At 34.3% G+C, this 23,279-nt stretch overlaps 1 protein-coding gene across 1 annotated transcript in view; it reads right to left on the reverse strand.

The window, feature by feature from the left end:
• Nucleotides 1–23,279, reverse strand: part of Ance-3 (angiotensin-converting enzyme Ance-3) — a 198,458-nt gene that overhangs the window by 121,671 nt on the left and 53,508 nt on the right. The window lies entirely within an intron of this gene.

Here is a 23,279-nt window from a genome sequence, read left to right on the forward strand (position 1 = left end):
AATGTTAAATTGGTCGGTAGCTTCAGGATATTAAGAAACTATATAAGTAGTCAATCATGTGATTTCGAGTAAGTTATACTTTTGCATAAGCTGTTATTTATAAGTAAAATTATGTGTTTCTGAAACTAGTATTTGTGCTGTTACTCAATGCGCAAGTGACAAATTGATGACGCTTTGAGATGAAATCTATACGTTCCTCTCTTACTGTGTATTTTACGTAACTTTGGATTAAAATGATTTTAATGGGAAGTCTAGAATTGATCTTACACTAAGATAATATTTGTTATGTATATTTATTTAAACACAAAGTTTGAACTACTTTCACGGTGTTGTTTTGAAAGTTATAGCTTTAATACCATTATGTACTTTACACAAAAATATATTCGACATGATTTGAATTGATTTTTTTAATAGCCAGATTATTACCTTGGCGCCAATTTGGGACATTTTTAATTGGGTGAGATTTATATTTATTCCGGTATTTTAAGGTCATTTCGAATGATTGTCCTTTTTTGGTCACAATTAATAAAAGGCCAAGATTTTGATTTAAATCTTTTTAATACAATTTTTAGCCTTGGCTCTGACTCTAGACTCTTTCAATTTCACTTCTAGATTACATTTCTTTACTTACGGGTAATTTGATTAAAAAACGATGTAATAAAAATGGTTACATGTAATGCAATTCTGGTAATGATGTCAGCTTGCAATACATAAGTATACGTAAAAAGTGTAGCATTTGCAACCCATCAATTTGCTGTAAGGCATGAACTAGATCGCGTTTTGCTTCCTTGTGTTGAGAACTAGCTTTGCCCGTGACTTCGCTTGTAGCATAAAATTTGTAGTTTAAATTAGTGTACAAACTTTTTACTTTAATTAACATCAAAGATTACAATAATAAGTAAATTAAAATTAACTTGAAGTAAGTAAAATTAAATAAAAAATATATAACAAACTAATTTAATATTTTTCTTAAATTAATGCCTTTTATTTTGTCTTTATTTTTATAATTATGTTGAATAATGGATAGTAAAGAAATAACATAAATATTTCATGAAGAGAAGACCGCGTAATAGAGATCCAGGAGGGATCCGGGTTCGATCCCCGTTCTGGTAGACATCAAAATTTCTATTCTGGGTGATTCTGTACTAGTCTTTAAGCGTGAACATGAGTATAGCAAGCCTCGTTCTACACCAATATGAATAATATTACTAATAAGCTTCGAAATACTAAACACTGTTTGCTTAAAATAGTTTTAACCAAAATATGCAAAGTTCCCGCTTAGTTCAATAGAAAACCAAATGACTATGCAATTTTTTGCCTATAGCATTGAATAGACCGTTAAAATTAGTAATAGCTTTGCAGTGCGGGTTACAAATCGGTAAGTAATGTGTAAATATGGCTTCGTACACAATACAATACATTACAATGCTTTCGTATACAGGGTGATTTTTTAAGCGGGCCTTGATGGCTTAATTACCTGATTCTTATAAATTACACTATCCTGTATGGTAGAAAAATACAGGATGTGTTTTTTTTTTCAAAATAAACTGATTCGATTTCCTTCTAGGGAAATGAATTAAAAAAATTAAAACTGCAGTTTTAATTTTTATCAAAATCGATCTCGTAAGCTTTTTCAGCATTTTTCACTTCTTGATTTTGCTTAGTTTCTGATTCGGCCATTAAAAATCAACCTGTATATTTTTGTTTTTATGGTTGTATTGTGCACTTCACTACACATTGAGTAATACTTTTCTGTGACTGACCCCAAATGATAGGAATCCAACTTGAAGTTGGTTAATGAGGAAAGTTGATATCCTTGAGAAGTAAGTTCCGACGACAAACAAACCCTTCACAGCGAATAGAGCCTTAACCTGACTTAAGTACTATTACTTAAAAATAGATATAATTGGTATGTATAGCAATTGAGCAAGCAATAAACTTATACTATTTTAGAAGATATTAATGTGACAGAGATACTACAGTCTAATCCCGAACGGTTTGGTCACTTTTCAACCACGTAAATGAGAACATCCCCATAGTATGTGGTTGTATAAATATACTCGGACTACCATCTCGGGTATCACATGTGTATGCAAAATTTCAGCTTAATTTGGGGTCAATTGTTTTCGAAATCAATGGCAAGATTTGAGCATAAATGTATAAAACAAGTTAAATAAAAGTTTGTAAACTGGAATGGCCGCTACTTGTTCCTACCAACGCTTCCAAAAAGGTAACAATTTTAATAAAACTAAATTATCATTCACCAATTACCATTCTACGATCTGATATCTAGAAGTCCTGACACTGGTTATCTTAGTCTTAGATTTGTTTAACATACTAACACCTTCCTCAATTTCCTTGCATGCGATTTTATTTATAATATGCAACAAATAAACTAGCTTGCCAACCACAGGATAATAAGTCGTTGCTGGCGCGTATCGACATCAGTAACCACCCCAGATGATATAAGAGAGATTTCTACCTGTGGTCGGTCACATAAGTAGTTTCCCTGAGGAACGATTCAAGCAGATCACAACAGCGCTCAACAATGCTGTTTAAAAATACAGCCTATGTCGCTCCCATAAATTAGATGAATCCAACGACACCCCATATGTTAAATTATGACAAATTACTGATACTGAAAGCCGTGCTAAAGAATAAGTTCTAGCCCATAGTCTTCTTGTCCCGGCTGAGCATTACGCTCGCCACCAAAACCAGGTGAAGCTGAAAAGATCACTAGGGCCACCAAAAACAACACAATATGAAAAAAAATACGTAAATACGCACGAAAACATTACCGTCCGTATTCAGTACCCTCAGTATGAGTCATTTTTGTAAAAACGTAAATTTGTTTACGTATTTGCCATACATTTCCAATCAGTTCTGATACAGTTCCATGGGGCGCTGATTGAAAATGTATACAAATACAAAAACAGTCATTTTCAAAAACTCATACTTAGGATACAGGTAATTAGGCAGAAATGTGTCAGTAATGCCTCCGTCAAATCATAAGGTCTACCATAACATTAATACGTGATAATTAACTCTAATCTAATATACATGACACGACATAAACCCGGATTACCGCGCGAGGTCAAGTCTCCCACACCTGTCACCGCAATATATATTATACGTAGCCCCGCGGCTTATAGGTAACTGATCCTCATAATTGGGCAATGTTAGTGGTCGGGAGTCGGATGGGTGACCGCTGGCAAAAGAGGACAGAATCTTACTGTTGTAATCGTTAAACTGCTGCATTTTTATTTGTTTTTGAGTTTTGAATTTTAAATTGGTATATATGGGTAGAGGACATTTAAATAAAAGAAGAGTGTAAACAATATGGTACACTTATACTGTTGTGTTTCTGAGATATGCGCGTCAAAACATTGATGCATGCTTTATGCTAATTACTGAACAAAAATATTCTAATCCCTTTATTGCATGTTTTCGTCCTTCGGAAGGCATCAAGAGCTGTCGCTATCAGTTGTATATTAGATCACCATCATTGTCACATCATAATCACCCTTTATTATCTCCCTGCTCGGCATGGGACTTCTCCCGGAATAAAGGTCAGATCATAGTTCACTAAACTGAACAAAAAGTATATTAGACTTTTGACATTCTCTTTACCATTAAATCATACAGCGGTAATAAATTTCTAATACGCACATATCTGCGTACCAACAGAGGTGTATCCTTGGAATTGAACTCCGGACTCTTAGCGAATAGATCCCCGCTTGCTACCCAGCAATGGGACAACATAGCGGCTACAAAAATTGCATGAGGTAACCCAAGAGCCAGTAAAGAGCCGATATAATTGCAGTGCGTGCATCAACCACAAAAACACCTAGGTACGTTAATGTGACGACCTGGTAATCAGGCGGTGCTGTGTTGTAACCTTAAAGTGTGTTTACACTATCCGTGAATCTTCTTTACTATTGCATATACATAAAAGTTGATAGGACACTACATAGTTCGATTTGATGGCATCAACGCCACGACTGTTTCTTTTTTACAGTAGTGGTATCTAGCGCTACCGTGTTTATATTTAGCAGCCTTCTAACAATGTAGCAATGGCTGCAGGGATAGAATCGTAAAAAATCGATCTCAGATAGGACTTTAATTCCACTTACGGCTTGTATGGCCCATAGAACTACTTACCAATGTGTACTGTAGTTTGTAACCTTATTTTCTACGTCAATTTTATGAATAACAAACCAGATTCGGTGCACTTAGATACCTGTCATACCTGACCAGTTCGAACTCAGATCCGTTTATAATTATGTTATGATATGATGCCCACTCTGGCATACACTAATAGAATTATAGTGTCATATTTATATGTAAGTTCTGAAATATGCTAACTCCCATCAAAATTGGAATTTTAGCATATTTCGGATAACGGATAGTGTGCACTAAGCCTTATTATTATGACTCATTACAGTCTTTTGTGAGGTTATATTGACATATTGATGTAATTGACTTTTATTATCCTCAAGGTGAGTATGCGCAGTGTTTGTTTAAATTCGATTTTCAGGTGCAATTATCGTTTTTCAATTGATATTAATTTGTATTACCTGTTTTAAGTTCAGATTGACGGCTATAGATTTTACTGTCTCTGGTAAAATTATTAACTTTATTATTATTATTACCTTTTACTTGCATAATAAAGTTGACTCATAAAATGTTGTTGGATCATTCGCGTTCCGTTTTGTAGCATAACTATATATAATGTTTTTAGATTTCGCTGGTCACGGGACTCAACTAAGGGAGGCTTAACGCTTCCTCCTCCACACTGCTCCAATAAGTGGATTTTTCTGGCAAATGTTTATAATAAAATATTTTGTATTTACTTTCCATTATTAGTTATTATTATTTCCATACAATAATAATTATTAAATAGATTTTGTGTTTGATTTTGAATGAAAAAATGAATTTATATTATTATTCAGGGTCTGGGTGTTTTAACATTTGTGTTCATGTGTGTATGGTTACATGGCAGAATATAAATAATCATAATATAATTTTGAAGGTGGTAGAACCCTTTATGGTTCGACTCCGGTGGCACCACCGCCACGACTATTTCTACCTAATAACAGCAGTTTTAGGCGCTGCTGTGTTCCGGTTTGAAGGGTGTGGTAATGGAGACAGACTTTTCCAAGGCGTTCCAGCTTAGTCCTCAGGGGTAGCGGTGCATCGTGGCCGACCTCAGGTAGGAAAATTTAATCCTATCTGGGGTTGATTACAGATGTCCATGGGCGGCAGTAGCCACACCATCAGGTGGACTGCATGCTCGTCTGCTACTCTTATTTTATATAAAAAAAATCATAACTGAATGTGAAATACATACATTATACATATATTTTTCTACTTCCGATATTATTTCCGTACCACCCATTATTGTGACATGTGTGAACGACCTGTGACCAAATTCACACTTTAATACCTTGACGATTAATTAACACAAAAGATAATTACACAGATATTTTCGTGGATTTCAACAGTGATTTTGTTTAGCCTTGGGGTTACTTCCTTCCGGAAATTTAAAGTCCATACAGTATTGCAGGGTTTAAAATTCGGAAGTTTACTATTTCCCACATAACCTATACGCTACCGGATAGTTTAATATATTTACAGAATAATTTGCATTTTTTTCTCACGATGTCGTTTTTGACTAAGCGGATTTTATTTGTCAAGTAAAGGGATGTTATGACTTAAATTATTTTATGCAACCGGATAGTGTGAAATATGTACAGCTTGTTATTTTAATCGGAGATTATGCCAGTTATTTAATAAACGGATTTTATTTATCACGAGGCAAGTCATATATCTATCGATTGATATTAATTTACGCAATTATTTTAAAATATGTTTAGAGCGTGTTTTGTTTTACACAATCGTTTGTGATTTTCTCACGCCGTCAATAATATAATTGACAAAGACAATTTCTCGTGTCACTAATTAATATATCTGTTGACTACTTGATATAAAAACATAATTCCTACAATTTACAATTTTTCTATTAAATTTAACACAGTTTAAGGGGAGCGTTAAAGAAAAAAATTAATTTACGTTATTCTGTAACTTTTAAACATTGGTACAATATTAAAATTGATAAGAAAATTATTACTTATGTTACTCTTGAAGCTTAAAGCGAATCCAACGACACCTCACATGTTCAAATCCGTCAAGTCATTTACGATGTACGTTCCAAAGAATGAATATTATATATACAAACATGAACTCAAAAACATTACCCTCTGCTGTCAGGTAAAAACAAAATCGGTTCATTCAAAGTAAACTCTACTTTTAATAAAATATTCTTTTTTTTATTCAGAGAAAAGAAAGGGCTTTATCGCTCATGCGATCATGCCGCCCTGGTTATCAACATTTTAATATAATTAACCAAGCAATAAATTAATCAAATTATAATCAATTAAAATTTAAGCTATCTAACGTCTAATGAGTCCATAAAGCCAAATATTCTTATTTAATTTAATTTGAATATCATCTCAGCGTACATATATACATACCATCCTTTCTTTCAACATTATTTAAATTAGATCCGGTGACCGATCATTTCGCATACCACCTTGACCACTTACACAAACATTTGTCAGACATTACATTATTATGAGGTGTCATCGTGGATGGCCACGTATGACAGGCAATCGATTAGTCATTCTAGACTGTTTACTTTTATTACCCAATCACATACCGTTATTTATAATTGATTTGACAGTAGGTAAAATTTACAAAATTTGATATTTTTCTCGTAGGCAAAAATTATTTATGAAAAAGAGGCGTTAATCAGTGTACATGTGATTACAGATGTCCATGGGCGACAGTAGCCACTTGCCATCAGGTGAACTGCATGCTCGTCTGCTATATTATAAAAATCCAATTAGCTACTGCCGCCAGATAATATCAGTTTTCTACTTGATGACCGCCACTACTCTTAAGGACCAATCTGGAATGCCTCGGAAAAGTATGTCTCCTTTCATCATCATCATCAACCCATTACTGTGCCATTGCTGGGCACGAGTCTCTTCTCTGAATGAGAACGACTATAGGCCATAGTCCACCTTTTTTTAGAATTCTTAGGTATGCAGGTTTCCTCACAATGTTTTCTTTCACCTTTTAAGCAAGTGATCATTAATTTCTAATACGCACATAACTTTGAAAAGTAGACTGGGATTTGAACCTCGGACCCTTCGATCAAGAGGCCGAGTTTCTTGACTACTGGGCTATCACTGCTTATGTCTCCCTTACCATCTACATTTAAAAAGAAACTACACGCTCAATGCATATTTATGGTAATCCATATCTCAATACTAACTTTTGCATCACATCGCACGGTGTAGAATTATGTGCGTTTACCCCACATCATATAAATCGCAGTTACAAAATGTTCGCAGGCACCCGTCAGATTACTTTGAACAAACTTCACAACTTACTGAATTACATAACGTGTACGAATTACTAGCTCGTAATAGGTAATGTTATATATACATTGTTTGGTACATAGTGAAGGTTTTGGTTAAAATATTTTAATATCTAAATATATAAAGTTTAGATAACATGGCGGATGTTTTATCGCTACCGGCAGATGGTGCGATAAGTTTGATAACTAAATTACTTTTAAGTTTCATAAAGGTAGCGTTTTAGATTGCAAATGAAACTAGATGCTTCAATTTAACTGACGTTAGTTTTGCAAAAGAAGTGATTGCACCTTGCAGAGTAATTTACTAAAATAGACTAAAATACGTCTTAGTCTATTTTAGTAAGTTATTTTAGTTATTACGATAACAGGAAAATATTTTCCGAATTCAAGTGGACATGGTGAAGTGCTCATCACATAAATATAAGAAGCAAAAGGGCCCAGATTCGATCCGCGGCTAGACATGTAAATGGCGAATTAAAAATAACATGCTAGCTCTTAATATTGTGTTGTCCCTGTAGTACCGGGAATAGGGCTACGATATCCCTTGCCTGTCGTAAGAGGCGACTAAAAGGGGCTTCCGGGTTGCGGGCAGCAAGAGTCAGAGCTCAAACAGTCCAGAAAGCCCTGGAAGGACAGAGGTTTGTGTGGTCGCATATCGCTGTAATCACCAGCGGATGTGAGAGGAGCATAAATTGCTCCCCCCAGGGCAGGGCCCGATAGAAGGGCATCGCGTTAGGAGGACTCCGGTTGTGTTCCGTTGGAGATCCCGGAGTTCTCTACCAAACGCCGAGGACGACCACTGGTCATAGTGCGGTAAATCCCACATAACCCGGCGTCATTCCAATGGCGTTGGATACCTTTTAAAGGTTTCCCCCTCGTCAAGAAAAAAAAAGGTATTAATATTGTTTACATCACTCACTCCCGTATGCATCTATGACACCCACAACCTAAGCAATTACATGGAGCTAAGGATGTAGAAAGCGTAATTTATTCATTATTTATTCGTATTTTATAATAATAACAGGTTATACGCGGCATTTGTTAAAACCTAAACGATTAATCATCGTTATTTCCATCCGAGAACGGATGATCGATCTCTATAAATGTCAGTGAAGTAACTGGATGTTAACTAATCGAAATAAGTTAGAGATAGAGATAAGAAGACGCTCGCTTAGGGATGGCAGTCTGAGATCAGTTAATGAAAGAATCGATTTTTTGGGCCAAAAAGATCTATTATTGTAATCGATATCCAGTAACGGATCGATTCAGTGAATCGATCTTTTCGAAGTTGGTTAAATGTGTTATAACATTTTTTGCTGACGTATACATGTTACAGTGCTAGGTTTTGTTCCGATTACCTTTTTTTTCGCTTTCGTCGCCCTTTGTAGCTGAGAAGATCGAAGATTAATTTTGTTAGAACCGATTCTTTGGGCCTCGATGTTTTTGTGTCTCCATTTATTACATTTCGATTCGAATCGATTCAAGGAATGATATTTTACGGAAAGAATCGCCATCCCTACGCTCGCTTAGAATTTCTTATCGGTAACCTATACAAAACAATAAAATACTAGTGTTTTAAAAATGGTATAAAATATCACTTAATAAATATCGTAGTATTTCTTAAGTGATATTTCAAATTGAGGTTCTTAGGTTAGTAAGGAAAGGGCAACTTTTGGAATCGTTTCGATATTGTTTTGCGTTCCAAATGTTATATTCAGCCTATATCTTTATGAATGAACCGTTTACTACTTCATAAATAAAATAAATAGTTTTAGAAAACTAAAAACACACGGTTTTGTTGCTAATCGAACTAAAAACTAAAAAGTATTTTTAAGGGCAAAGAGTTTAAGAGTAAAATTCGTGGGGTGCTTGATATTTTAAATATTATACTGGTTCTATTGGTAATTATCTATGAGATAATAGTTATAAACCGCAGTAAAATAAAAAAGTAACCGCAGTAAAATAAAAAGTAGTAGTAAGTGCAGTTTACCTTCCAACTTCCACAGAAAACAAAGTATTATAATATCGTCATAGTTACGCACTTTCGTTGAGCGTGAGGTTACCCCATATAGCATGTCAACACGTCCGTACCACTTGGCCAGCAGCGTGTGACTCCGTGAGACCTCTGTGAGGTCGCGTGCCTTCATAATTGTCTCATGCCTTACTTTGTTATTGTTTGGCTAATGAAAATTTATTGCGTACTTGCAAAGCGTTTCTTTGGACATTTTTTGTGCAGGTTACGAATAAATAATTAGAAATAATAATTAGAAATAACAATTAGTAAGATAATAACAATAAATAATGCTTTCTACATTCATATCTCATTAGGTTTTTCATGTCGTGGATTACGCAAATGAGCACACAAACACTCAGACCAAATCATAGCCGGGAATCAAACCTAGACCACTACGTAAGTGCCGTGTTAATACCGATATAGTTCTTAATAAAGATAAAACACTATGACTTCTTCAAAGAAATTAGATAACTGTTGGGTAAAAATTAATTTCCAAAAATATATACTAATTAATACTTAATTGATCAATAAATTAATTAATTGTGGTTCGTTATAACTATATACATATAGAACCATGTGCATGATGATCATTATTTCACGCCTCATTGTAACAAATAGTCATTAGTTTCTAGCTAATGATCATTATACATCGCAAAGGTGACAGGTCACCGACCCGCGTAGGTGAAGGTCGGCCGATGACCATTGTTTTGAAAGTAAGCATATGATACCTCCAACACATCGTACCTTTAGACTTAAAGTTTTTTTTTTTTTTTATAATATGAGAGTAGCAGACGAGCATGCAGTCCACCTGATGGTAAGTGGCTACTGCCGCCCATGGACATCTGTAATCAACCCCAGATAGGATTAGATATTCCTACCTGAGGTCGGCCACAGATGCGCCGCTACCCCTGAGGACTAAGCTGGAACGCCTCGGAAAAGTCTGTCTCCCTTACCACACCCTTCAAACCGGAACACAGCAGCGACTAACACTGCTGTTATTAGGTAGAAATAGGAATTTAAAATAGGAAATTAAAGTGTCACAATACTCGTAAAAATGTTTAGAAACTGAATTAAATTCAATATCCATATTCTACGACGATCGTGTAAATTCGTATACTTCTTGAAAATCTTGAATTTTGCTACTTGCAAAGATATTTTAAATGTAATATGAGGTAACGAATTACTAAAAACTTTTAAATTATTTTCTTTAATTAAAATTCTACATCATAACATACTCATGTATTTAAAATGAATTAAAAATTCCTTGTCATATTTTTTCAGACATAAAAATATGTTCAAGTAAAAATATAATTACAAAAAATGATTTTCAGAAAAAATAGGCTTTCAGGTGACGAAAAAGCTTTGTAGAAGATTTTCATAAATATTTTTATTATTCGTTTAAATATGTCTTAAGCCATGTATATCCGGTTTGATTTCCGGCAGAAGCAAACATTCTTGACGATCTATTTTGTAGTTCTAACTAGTACCTAGTGATTAGTGAATATGTAAGTAGGTTAACTACACACAAACTTTATTCATAAACTTCTAATAGTATGAATGAATAAATGAAAACATTGAAACACGTTATTCAAATCGGTATATTATCACTTAGCGTGGAATTAATAAGGTTTAATTGGTGGTCATTGTAAAATGTTAATTGTGTTACGTATAGGTGGAGTAAAGACTTGTGTTTTTAAAAATTCGGATTTCTCATATAAGAATGCAGCTTCCGTATATTTGTGTCCACAAAAAGAAAAGTAGTTCGTGGATTATCATGAAAATTTTATATAATGGTGCATATGTGTTACGTATATATATAATGTTGCAGATGTCTATAAATAAGTGTTTTTTATGTACTCATTATGCTAAAGTTCCAATAGAAATTACTTTTATAAGGTTTAATATTAAAGTTTAATTTAAGCGCACTAAAAACGAAGCGTTACCGAGTTTAGTTAGATTGTTCGTGTGGTAAGAGGGGCTTTTCAACTTAGTCCTCAGGAGCAGCTACGCATTTGTGGCCGATCTCAAGCTGCTCTAATAGGTTTTACTACAAGTGTCCATGGGTGGCAGTAGCCATCTGCTATCAAATGAATTGCATGCTCGATTACTACTTCCCTATTATCAAAAAGTTAAATATAAGCAACTTCTATTGGACCAAAAATGTGAGTTAAGGTATTCGGTAATTATTTTAAGTTATTTTTAACGCATATCGTGAGTACCCATTACATAATAAAATGTCTCAATTTCGCGATAATTTAAGTCTAAAATCATTTATTCCAAGTTGATTAAATATTTCATAAAATCGACAAATGTAATAAAATTATATTTAGTAAGTAATTTTTGACCGATTTTATTCAACATATGCCAACAACAACAACAGATAACAATTACATGGATTTTAATGATCACATAACATGTTATTTACTAACCAAATTCTATTACAACCTTGTTACACATTACATTACATTCACGGAGATTTAGTACTCAAAATGTAATCAAAATTACGTAATTTAAACACTACAATCCATTTTAAATTTTCATTGTATGAAACATCAACGACAAATTGCTATTACATAATTCTCATTAGTTATTCCTGAATAAAATTCGCGCATTACTGTTATAGTGATAAAAGATTCGAATCACTTTCTTTAATCCCGTCAACTTTCGCTATCACTTCGGTTTCGTTATTATTATGCTCTGGTTTTCGTTATTCGCATTTTCTTTTATACTTAAAACTGTTGAGCCTTATTTTTTTTCTTTTTGATGTGAAACATCTATAGCCGCACGTAAAAAAGATTTCTGGCGTGGCGACGCTTACCTTTAACTACATAGACAAATGTTCTATAAGGGACAGAGCTATTAGAACAATGTGATAAAAAAAGACAACTAGTGTTTGACCTTGCGTTTCAAGTGTACGTAAACGTAAATATTGACAATGGAATATAGTGACCAATGATTACTTCAGTCAAAACGGGACATCGATTTTTTTATGTCAAATACTTTTTACTTGAAAAAATATAGTTAAAAATAATAAAAAACACGATTTTATGATAAAATTAACTAAAAAGTAGAAAATAATTTTCAATCTAGGAATCATTTAAGGAAAAGTAAATAGTATAATTGTGCAAAAAATGTGGGGCGCTTTATGAAAACTGATAAATGGAGCACCCCATGCTTTTTTCATAATTATAATATTTACTGTTACTTAATTGACAATGGCAACGGTTCATTTCGGAGACAACGGCACGAAGCATCGAAAAAAGGGACTGTCCCGTTAAAAACGGGACGTATGGTGGTTTTCCCATTGATACGCATGCTTGTCAAAGACAATGAAATAATGGAACAGAAGGTAAAAAATGTCCAAAACTGTCGATAATAGTTTTAGTACATCGTTTATGTAGAAATGTTATAGTACAGTTAAACTAAATAAATTATTATTATATAAATATATAATTTGAAAGAATGTATCTATACAGATGTATCGACTGGTTTAAAATATACGATTTAAAAATTGTTTATATTTATTATCATAGATTAGTAAAGATTACTCACTCCTAACAAGAAAATGTACCCAGTTTTGAGAATTGAAATAGTTGCGTAAAAAAGTTTTGCCACGTCTCCGTGCTAAAATGTCCCTAAAATATTTGAAATAATTATTTATTTATTATGTAAATTACGCAGTATTAGTTATTTATTTGTAAATTTTCTCTAAAAATGTTTTTATTTGTCAAGAATTAAAAAAAAGAACTTACTAATAATCCGTTTGTGGCTTCATTCAATTTCAAGGCGGCGAAGTATCTTTACTAATTTATGTTTATTATTTTCAGTTTTATTTTACACACGACCATTAATTGCAAAGTTGTGTACATTTAATAAATGTTATGTACTAGCTGACCCAGCAAACATTGTGTTGCCATATAAATAAAAAAAATGTTAAGGGTGAACAACCCTTATCACTTAAGAGATATGAAAAATAGATAGTAGCCAATTCTCAGACTCACTAAATATGCATATAAATTTTGATGAAAATCAGTAAAGCCGTTTCGCAGGAGTAAAGTAACTAACATCGTGACATGCGAATTTTATATATAAGATTCGAATCTTACCGTGGTCTTTTTGAGGATTAATTTCTGGCTATACAAAGATTGTTTATTAAATTATGTTTAGGTTAATTTATTCAATTAAAGAAATTTTAAAATACCGTATACTATCTTATATAAATTTTATGGTAATATTTTTTATTATTTACCACAGGTATCGAAGAAAATTTAGAGATTAGGATACAGAATTTCCCATATATCGCTTTTATTTTATTAAAATAAACTATAAAAAGTTATATTTTGACTAAAAACACACTAATATAAAATTAAGCAGTGGGATCTTAAACTATAACATACGACATATGAACATCGTGAGCTTCAATAAAATGTCACTTCTGTTCTGTTGATCTATGACCATGCATTTTGCGTCTTTATCACTTTCATTGACAAAAACATACTTTGTCTCTTTCTGGTTACTCATGTAATCATGGCGGATCGAACACGAAAAATAAGCAAAATTTAATAATTTCTCTTTATTTACGTGTGATAGGTGATTCCATGAAGCTTGTTTCTTTTTCGAGCATAATTTTTGCATTTACGCATTGCACAAGAAGGCATTTTGAGGCTTAAAATTCAAAATAATGACGTTTAACGTGTTCAGTGACATTAGTGTGTATTACTACGCCGCGCGAGAGCGACTGGAGTCGTTAACTCGTTTTACACCAGTTGACGTATTTTGTATGTTTCAAGTTTTGCCCGCTTGCGGCGTAACTTCAGGTTATAGATCAATGCTTGAAAACAAATTATTTTTCTAATAATAAAATGTCTGACCGTGATAATTTAGAGAGTGAAAGTGATCAGCCTCCTGCAAAGAAAGCAAAATCATCAGACACACCATCAAGTCATCAGTAAGTTAATTATTTTTGATGTGAAACATCTATAGCCGCACGTAAAACCGATTTCTGGCGTGGCGACGCATGCCGTGGCGACAGTGTAGTGTATATATACAGTCTATATGCAGTAGTGTGTACGGTGTGGCGACGCGTCGCCATGCGTAATCGTAATATTTTATTTTATCATTATGACATATTTAGTTCCTATCACAATATGTTCTTTTCTGCATATTACTTTTACAAAATAATGTCGATGTTTCACATCTGCCAGGCGTCCCGTGACGGCTCACATTTTTTTTTTTATTATATAGGAGTAGTAGACGAGCATGCAGTCCACCTGACGGTAAGTGGCTACTGCCGCCCTTGGACATCTGTAATCAACCCCAGATAGAGATATTCCTACCTGAGGTCGGCCACAGATGCGCCACTACCCGTGAGGACTAAGCTGGAAGGCCTCGGAGAAGTATGTCTCCCTTACCACACCCTTCAAAACGGAACACAATAGCACCTAACAATGCAGTTATTAGGTAGAAATAGGTGTAGCGGTGGTGCCGCTGGAGTCGAACCACAAAGGGTTCTACCACCTTCCAAAATATTTGAATCACTTTCATTAAACCCATCTCGATATCATTTCTCTTTCGTTATCATTGTAACCCTTTACACCCGAAGATTTTTTTTCGCAATTTCCGATTCAAAACGTTTATTACGGCTTTTAATATAGCTTAAGGGATCCACAAAAAATACGAAAAAAAATCCAGAGTTTATACGTAGTCCAGAAATCGACCCGCACGATCGTGAGTCTCCGGTGGGAACTGTCACACTCACGATCGTGAAAATTGCAAAAAAAAATAGTTTTTTATCAAAAAATATGAGAAAATTAAAACAATTTGGAGATATTTAACATCACTGTCTTTATTTTCAATAGTCTTTATAATAAATCTGACTTGGCAATGAAACCTAAACTACGTAATTCTATGAAAATCGACATTCTTCTTTCTTCCGTTATTGCATCCGTCTTCAATCCAGGTCTCCAAGGCGTAGGTATTCTTGGCTGGGGAATACATCCAATGATAATGCAGATGGAGAAAACTTTAGCCATATCTATTGCAATTAAATTAAGTTTTCGACCGGTTCTTCTTAGATAATATAAATTTGTGCATCTGGTTACATATCAAGAGCCTCATAATTAAAATATTAAGAAAAATATTTCTTTGGAAACTTTACTGGAGATGTTGGTAGGGATGTGTAGACCTTTTCAAGACAGAAAACGTATTCTTTTCCAAGCTATTTTTCGATGTGTTGGACGTGAAGATGCTCGGCGGCGAGAAATTTCTAATGATGATTTTAAAGTAGATGGTTGAGGTTCAGGCTCAAGTTCCAGATCCAATTCTAGTTCAGTTTCTATTTTAGGGTCTGCATGTGCTTCTGGATCTGTTTCAGGGCACAATTCTTCAAATTGAAACTCTTCTAATCTATTTGGTTGAAGGTCTTCACTTTCATGAAGATCTTCAATGTCCGATACATTTCTCCTCATCCCGCACTGGCAAAACCTGATCGTCATTTAAATGTACCCCTAAAATTGAAACAAACAAAATTGATATTGACGAAACTTACACATAACTGGTAATAGCAATAAAAGCATTTTCATCAAACGTTATTCTGCACCAACAACCGTAGGCACACGATCGTAACAGTTGAAATTTGCAACCTAATTGTATCTAAATTGCAAGTTAATCGAATAAACTACTAAATTCCACGTATTTAGTGTTCTTTTAGCTTTCAAATTAGCTATAATTAATAATAGATACTAAACATTTAACACCAAAAATAATTATATACCTGTGACGGTGCGCGGGTCGAAAAGATCTGCCATCTTTGGACGAGTCCCTAGCACAACTGACCGCCTGCACCCCGCTCACTTAGCCGGTAGCACGTGCGATACTCTCCTCACGATCGATCGGCATCGGTTGCGTTTCGAAAAATAAGAAGCTATCACGTGGGAATTTTTTTAAAGTGAAACTCACGCTCATATCATCTCGGGTGTAAAGGGGTAATCTGGTTTTCGTTGTACATATTTTTTATTATCAAAAATAGTTGTTAGTTACATCTTTCGCTTTTGTTACCATTATCAAATTTAGTTCATGTTAAAAATGTGCGTGTATTGCATAATTCTCATTAAATAAAATAATAATTCTCATTGAATAATATTCGCACATTACCTACTGTTATGCTGTTAAAAAGATTCAAAGCACTTTCGTTAACCTTGTTCACTTTCGCTATCACTTCGGTTTCGTTGTCATTATGTCCGGTTTTCGTTCGTATTACTCTCGTAGTACATTTTTCTCGACCTTGAAAACTTTTAAAACTATTTATTTCACTTTCTACGGCCGCATCTTCACTCTCGCTATCACTTCACTTTCATTATCATTATACTCTCGTTTTCGTTGTCCGCGTTTTGCTGAACTCACTTTCTTTACCCATTTTACTGTCCGCCCTTAAGGCTATTTTCGGATGAGGCAGGAAATTTACGCAACTTATTTAAAATTGCCGATTTTGTTTATGTGTACATCAGAATAAAATTGGATATAAAGATACAGAGCACATGTATTTAGTTTGTTTAACCATAGTTATCAATCACCAAAGACGTAGTTGGGTACATCTACGTCGTATTTACGGAACATACATTGCTATACTATCAAAAACGTGCTTAAGGTTGTTCTTTGTTTATATGGCAAGATTCTTTATACTAGTAACTAATGTTTGTTATGTGATAAAATAAGGTTCGTTTGCGACTAAAACAAAATACCTCATGTGCTACATGCAAAGTAATATTTAAACTATTGCTGTTTTGTTGTTACGATAGAAGTAAGTTTAATATAACAGAAATTGTTTATTTTTATGTGGATAATCCGTTAGCCCACTTCAATATAATTTAAGAAAAACCTGACATATGACGCAATTAAAAGCTAAAATGACTTTCGTATATGACGCGTCTCACCCGCCGCGTATTAACGCCTCATCTGAACGGTTCCTTAAATGTTGTACGTGAACGAGGTTTGTAGGTTACCTCCGTTGGAATGTTGTTTATATTATAAGAATGCTATTATCCAATGACTGTAACAGTGGCTCTTCACGCTTTGTCACGTTCCAATGAATCTCCAACAGTACTCGATTTAAAATGGATTTGGAAACATTACGTTGTTGTTATATTGTTTCGTGAATAGTAAGAGATATAAATAATGGTTTAAGCGATTTGTGGGATTCCACATTATTAGTGATTATTCGATCAAGAGTATGTTCGATTTATTTAACTTAATTATATGTGATACGTTCCTCTTCTCTTAAAATAAAATATAAATCTACCACATGGTGGGAGTTTCCATTATCATCATACTTATGTGTAAAGAGTTTAGTATAAAAATGCATCTGGTTAATATCAGTGACATTATACAGTACTTATATGATAATTTTTAATATTTATAATAAAAATATTTCATTAAAATAAAATTACCTAACAAAAATAATATGTACATTACATACGAGTAGGTACCCTATAAATAACCCACAATTTCCAATTGTAATAACTTTAATAGCTTTAATATTAAAGCTATTTAATAAATAACTTAAAATATTTTCATAATTTATTATATTTTAAGAAAAGGGACAACTTGTAACACGAAAAATATTCTTTTATGACAATAAATATAAAAAAACATTAATCATGTAGAGAATAAGCAAAATAATAACATTAAACATAGCGCTTATAAAATAACAGGGATATCGTTATTTCTTTGAAAATAATAGGCAAAAATAACAGTCATACCAAATCGTAAACAACGCCATCTAACAATGCCACGTTGAACTTGCACACATGCCGTTACAAAAGATTAAAAATGCGAAAGTGAAAGGATGTTTTCTCGTCATGTGCATGATAGTAGTCGTTGTTGTTCCCAAAACATCCGCTTCTATATATGGCAGCACTGCGCAGTGCCGCCCAAAGAGTATACAAATACTACGTAAGTTTGGTAAGGCGAGATAGACTTCCAAAAGAAGTGGTACGGTATCGGTGATTTTTTTAATCTGAACGATATAAGCTTCGTGTATATACGAACATTATCTATAATAGCATAAAGTTTATAATATTCGTAATATTATTTACTAACCTACTCGGCCTTTGAGTAAGATCTTTGTATCGTTCGAGTATTTGCGAATGAGTAAACTTACAAAGTAGTCGATTATTATGTCATCTCATCGTCATAACTGTTTTTTACGATGTAAGGCCTAAGTATTTTCGTATTCACTTTTAAAATTACTTAAATTAAATTTTGTTAAGATAAATATTGGTAACAGCAATATGTTATACTGATATGCTATATGTTAAATGCTTACCATTACTCGAACTTGTAGCAGAATATCTTACCTGTAATAGAAAAATAATCATTCGATCATTAGAAATTTAATCTTCTTTCAAAAATTCTTAAAAACTATGTAAGCTGTACCTAAAAATAACATTAACTTAACTAACATATAATTAAAACAAAGAGAATAGCCTGTGACAGACAGACAGAGAGACGCACGAGTTGAAAATTGCCAACATATACTGTACAAGAATAATTCATTCTCATAAAAAAAGAACGTATATACCAAAAAATCAGTATGAAATATTTTTTATGAGTGAGAAAATAACTTCATAATGTGAACAAAACCTTAATCTTTATACAATAGAACATAAGATAAATTATGAGCAAATAAGAATGATGCGCTCTGTTTCGTGTGTGCGCAATACTTTAACTATACAAAGCAAACATCACAAAAGGAAAACCTTATAAAATGCCGTGGTGACTGAACAATAATAACTTATTTATCTACATTGTTAGGTTAGTTGAGGAAGCCTACTTATTCGGAGAATATTTTTTAAGTAGTTGTAGTGAGTAAACAATCGCCATATATCTATTTATCTACACTTTTATTATAGGATAGATTCTATTAGACCACATGACTAGTTACAATTTCAATCAACTAATCAAGACCCAAACGATCTCTTGAGCATCACTTTATCTTACTTAAAAACCATTTTAAACGCCATTCCAACAGTATCATAGGTACAACCACCGTAGAACGATAAAAGTTCTCAAAGCTACGAAAACATCTCAATTTGTATTCTTAGTATGAGTTTTCAAAAGCTTGACCACACGATCGCCAATACAAACTACAAGCACCTCTAGTGGTCATTAAAAAACTAACATTTATCATTCTAATGTTCGGAGATCGAGCTTTTAAGCTTTCAACTCGGCTGATAGAGTCCTTAGATCGAGTCGAAAACTCATAGCAGGTCACGATCGATCACTGTTATTAAAACCGAGATCGGTTGATCGCATAGTTGCAAGCGCCATACGTTACCAACGCATTGTCTCTGTAGTTCCAGGACCAAAATAGGGCTATGGTATCCCCTGCCTGTCGTAAGAGGTGACTAAAAGGGGACTTTTGGGGTTGCGGGTGGCAAGAGTGGGAGCTCGAACCGCCTGGTCAGCGACTCCCGGATGGCGGTATATGTGGTCGCATACTGTCGTGCACAGCAGATGGTATGGCGACCGTGAAAGCTCACCTGGGCGGAGCCCGACGGGGCAACACGCTAAAAGGACTCCGGTTTTGTTCCGTTGGAGATTCCGGAGTTCTCTACGCAGCGCCGAGGACGGCCACCGGGGGGGTTTTAGTGCGGTAAGAGTCCCACATAACCCTGTGTCGCTCCCACAGCACCGGGTACCTTTTGAAGGTTTCCCCCTCGTTAACAAAAAAAAACTTACCAACGCATATCAAACTACAATATAAATGATCTACGAAAGGTATTTAAAGTATTAAGGTCGTTCCAAGTTACAGTTGCGTTAATAACTGCAGTTATTTGTTATTTTCAGTACGTGGTTAATTGTGTAAGCCGTCGGACGGGTATGGTTTGATCGATGGATCTAATTGCTCTATTTAATCAATTAATGATGTGTAGCTGATTATAATTATGATACCTGGGGATTTATTTAATATCCCTCTGTCAAAGGTTTCGTGTGAAACGACGTTAATATTCTGTGCTGCCTTTTTTGTTTCACTTGGATACTAGCAGACTTACACCATCATCATCATCAACCCATTATTGTCCCACTGCTGGGCACGTGTCTCCTCTCAGAATGAGAAGGCTTAGGCCATAGTCCACCGCGCTGGCCAAGTGCGTATTGGTAGACCACACCTTTGAGATTTTTGTTTATAAATCTCTCAGGTGTGCAGGTTTCCTCACGATGTTTTCCTTTACCATTTAAGCAAGTGATAATTAACTCCTAATTTTCTAATACGCAAATAACTTTGAACAATCAGAGGTGCGTGCCTGGGATTTGAACCTCGGAACCCTTGATCGAGAGGCCGAGTTTCTTAGCCACTAGGCTATCACTGCTTTTTTATTCTCCTGCAGACTTACATACGAGGCGATTATATTAAGGTTCAGGAGTAGTTAGGCATCGATGATTGGCTTCAAACAGAACCTATGTATATAGTTGGTAACAGATGCCCATGGGAGGAAGTCACAACTTACTACAAACTTCGGATTAAGTTGGAACGCATCGGATAAGCATGTCCTCCTTACCACACCCCTCATACCGGGAGACAATAAAGTTTACACTGCTGTTAATAGGCCGAAACAGGTATGGCGGTAATGTTTCCAGAGTCGAACCACAAAGGGTTCTACCACATTCAGAGTGGACAGAAAACCAGCAAATTCATATGGAACCACTGACATTTTACTTGCAACAAATATTCGAAACTCTATTTGTCTATTGTTTTCTAAATTCCTAAAATCACACCTGAGTCATAAAAAGGGTTGCAACTTTATCTAATCATTAACCACAAGATATAAAAGTAATTAGATAAAGTTGTTGTCAATTCAATAACGTAGGCTATTTCCTGGTAGCGAGCGAGCCAATAAATCAGTGCAACTTATTAAGCTCTGTAATAGCTTCTGCTGGTGCAATATGCGTTGCAAAAACTAGGCTAGTTTATTTATATGTACTTTGTATTACAAATATAATGTGATAACGATAGATACTATTTTTTACTTGAATAGGAAGTAAAGAACTATATATAAAATAAAATAAACTATATATATTTAATGCAATCAGCATTAAATAATATAATAATGTAATAAAAGTAATAATGTTTCATATTTATATATTTTTTTTATAATATAAGTGTAGTAGACGAGCATGCAGTCCACCTGATGGTAAGTGGCTACTGCCGCCCATGGACATCTGTAATCAAGCCCAGATAGGATTAGATATTCCTACCTGAGGTCGGCCACAGATGCGCCGCTACCCCTGAGGACTAAGCTGGAACGCCTCGGAAAAGTCTTTCTCCCTTACCACACCCTATGATGTATTACCACACATGTAATGAATGAAGTAATGTAAAAGAATGAAGGATGCTGGAAGATCAATACCAGCTGGAAAAGAATAATAAAAAAATAAGATTATATTCACATGGCTTTATCCACACCCGTCATGCACCCTTACGTACTTTCTTAGCACCTACCCTTTAGAGGTAGAGTTATTATGTTTTTGAAATATTAAATTACTAGCAATCCGCCCGCGCTTCGCACGGGCACAATAGAATAAGTGTCTATTTTTTTCGTAGTGAACTATCAGCCTTTTGAAGGTGGTAGAACCCTTCATGGTTAGACTCCGTTAGCACCACCGCCACACCTTTTTCTGCCTAATAACAATAGCAGCGGTAGCGGCGCATCAGTAGCTGACCACAGGTAGGAATATCTAATCCTATCTGGGGTTGATTACATAAGTCCATGGGCGGGAGTTACTTCCTTATTTTTAGCCTGGAGCATTATCCATCCGCGTATTCTGCATACTAGTACAATACTAGTACTTGAACAGTCGTGAAGTAAAGTGATTCTCATTATGCAAATTGTTATTTATAGCGACACGCGTTATGAGTTCGTGATTTAATATCGCGAAATCTTTACGTACTTATAATTGCAGTTAAAACGTAACTGTTAAAAATAATTCAATGGGTTACATAAAATAATACATAATACATAAAGAAGGGAAAGAAATTAAATATAAAGTGGTTTAAAGTAAAAAAGTCCGGTAATAGCTTGGTGATATAAGTTTCAGCCTCTCATTTAGGGATTCCAGTCCAGGTTCAAAACCAGCTCTTCCTTTTTGGTAGTACTGTATGTATTGGAAACTAATAAATAAAGATTACATGATTACGCTGAAGAAAAATATTGAATTCTGAGCCTGAGAATTATCTAAAACAAGTTCATAAAAGTTGTTGAAGCCTGTGGAGTATGAAGTATGAACTATGGCTGTAACCCACTCTGAGAGAAGGCAACGGCCCAACAATGGGACAATGGGAGAATGGATAAATCATAAGAGGCAGTAAAATTCAAAATGTAATTAAATTAATATCTATTACACAATAATAAAATGAGTCAGATTTAAAATGAAAAAATGTTGAAATCATTAGAAGGCTTGCGTGCGATATACTAATAATATATTTTGAAACGGTAGTTCATTTTAATATGATAATTAATTTTAATTACACTTTAAGTCAGTTAAGAAATTTTTAATTTGAATAGCAAGTACAGAGTGAGTAAAAAAGTACAAGCTTTAACCATGGTACACAAAAAATGAAAATATAAAATAGTATTCCACTAGAGAATTGGTATAATAAAAAAAAAACGATTGTTTTGAAATACAGACTATGTTTTCTTACATATAAGACGAATACTATGACACCGAATACAAAATAATAATGTTAAAATATACCACGCCGATTGAGCCGCAGGAATGCGCGCCAAAACATGAGATATAAATATGTACGATCGACAAACATTA

This window comes from Epargyreus clarus, unplaced genomic scaffold (assembly GCF_041222505.1).
Source record: "Epargyreus clarus isolate Ecla_fem2 unplaced genomic scaffold, WU_Ecla_fem_2.2 ptg000019l, whole genome shotgun sequence".
NCBI classification, from domain to species: domain Eukaryota; kingdom Metazoa; phylum Arthropoda; class Insecta; order Lepidoptera; family Hesperiidae; genus Epargyreus; species Epargyreus clarus.